Raw genomic sequence first — 2,238 nt, 5'->3', positions numbered from 1 at the left:
TAGGGAAAACTCATTCCTAGGAGGGTGGGGAAGCACTGGGATGGGTTCCCTAGGGAGGGGGTGGAATCTCCATCCCTAGAGGTGTTTAAGTCCCAGCTTGACAAAGCCCCGGCTGAGATGATTTTGTTAGGGTTGGTCCTGCTTTGGGCAGAGGGCTGGACCTGATGATTCCTGAGGTCTCCTCTAGCCCTAGGATTCAATGATGTTTATGATTTGTAGCAGGGTATGGAAGACATGGACAAGGTGCAGCATTCCTTTGGGAGAAAGCAGATAGCCTGAACCTATTGAACTAGAGTTAGATCCAAGTCCGGCTGCTGGAAATCAGCCCCAGTTGAAATACGACCACGATCACCAGGTATGAACTTACACTAACAGCTTTTTAGACTTTGCTTATTTATGATAGAAATTGCAGCCATCCTGTGGAAATTATGGAGTACACAAATGCTCAGTGTAATATAGCATTGCCCTACGCTGCACGAATGCGCCACAAATCACACCTGGGCTTCGGTTACAAATTAAGCAGAAGCCATGATGAAGTGCAATCTTTTTATCCTCCCACCCCATGCTTTCTTTGGATTAATTCCTAAAAGCCTCCTTCTCCCATGGTTTCCAGTCTCCTCCTTGGCTAAGGTGCAGCAATCAACAGCTGTCATGAATCAAATCGGAGCAGCTTGATCAGTTTCAAAAGAGAAAAAAAACCAGGAATAAAAGCGATTTTAGACTCATGATAAATGCTGAATGTTTCCAGCGAGCACAAAAATACAGGTATAAACATTGAGGGTTCTGCAGGGAGAAACCTGAGCTGGGTCAATGCCCTGGGCCCCAGCTGAAACACCACTACCACCGAAACGTCCGCCCGCAGCATGAAACATACACTCGCCCCCACTCAGTGTGGGATGCTTTCGAGAAAGGGGGGATGGAGAATTTCCCTGCATCTGGCCTCGTAAGGCAGCTAGCGCTGGCTGTGGCAGTGTAGGCTGGTGCATGCTCTCCACAAGCCCCGGCATGGAAGTGCAAAGACATCTCAGGCCCAGCCTGTCCTTTGCTGCTTCCTATTTTGATGGCACACACCAGCTGCATGCAGCACTGACCTACTTAACCAAGTTTAATTTTACAACACAGCCCAAAAAGAAAGCAGGAGAGAGGGTGGAATTAAGCGACAGCCTCTTCTGCTGAATCTGTCCCTCGCTGCCAGAATAAGAAGCGATCTTGCTGCTCTCAGCAATGTGGACGCTCCCAGCAGGAGATGCACAAATGTCTTTTGTAATTGGAAACTTTCTTTTCCCCATATATCTCTCCCGCTATATGTCCCCCCACAGTTTAATCCCAGTGCCAAGTGCTTTGCTCTCACCCGCATGAGCCGTGCTGCGGCTCAGCTCGGCCTGCAGGGGACAGTTTGTCTTTAAATTGCCCAAATTCCCACTGTTTTCGGAGAGGCTGCATTGACTGGGCTTGACTCTGGGCTTGACTCTGAGCTGACTGATTTTGGTGTAAATCAGAACTAAGCCCCCCTGGCACCAAAGCAATATCACTGGGGAAAAACCGATGTGAGGCAGCTCAGAGTCCACATCCTACGTTTTCTCTTCTAAGAAGAGGAAGGTGGTTTGGTTTGGTTTGTTTTTCTTAACTAGGAACATGACTGTTCTGAATGACACAACGACACGGCTCCTGTTTTATTATGGCAGAAGCTTTCCCAAGTTGCAATCAGATGCATGAAGGAAGAGAAAAAGAAACAGATTGTCAGGGTCCCGAGATGGGAGTGGTACCTTAGAGCTAATACAGTCAGGGTGGAGGTAGATAAAAAGGAGAGGCTGTCTAAAGGGGAAAGGTGCTTAGGATAAGGGGGGAAGCATTCCCAGTCTCTATTCAGATCCATTGCCACCGGACTCCTTGGTTTTGCTGAAGCAGACTGAGGGTATGTCTACACTTGCAAGGCTATTTCAGGTTACCAGAGGTAGTCTGAAATAGCTCCTCCGCATACAAGGAACACGCCCGTTATTTCAAAATAGTTTTTGAAACAAGACGTGCTATTTCACCGTCCCTGTGAGCCTCATTGCATGAGGGATAAGGGATGGCTCGAAGTAGCACTTGATTTCAAAATTTGGTGCCGTGGAGACGCCCCAATTTCGAAACAGCCTGTTTTGAAATAAAATTGAAATCAGATACGCAATTTGCATAGCGCAAACTGCCTATCTTATTTCCTGTTTAGAGTGCAGCGTAGACGCTCCCTAACACAGC

This window comes from Pelodiscus sinensis, chromosome 24, assembly GCF_052426305.1.
Source record: "Pelodiscus sinensis isolate ZL-2025 chromosome 24, ASM5242630v1, whole genome shotgun sequence".
In the NCBI taxonomy this organism is placed as follows: Eukaryota; Metazoa; Chordata; order Testudines; family Trionychidae; genus Pelodiscus; species Pelodiscus sinensis.
Note: the sequence above shows the minus strand (reverse complement) of the source record.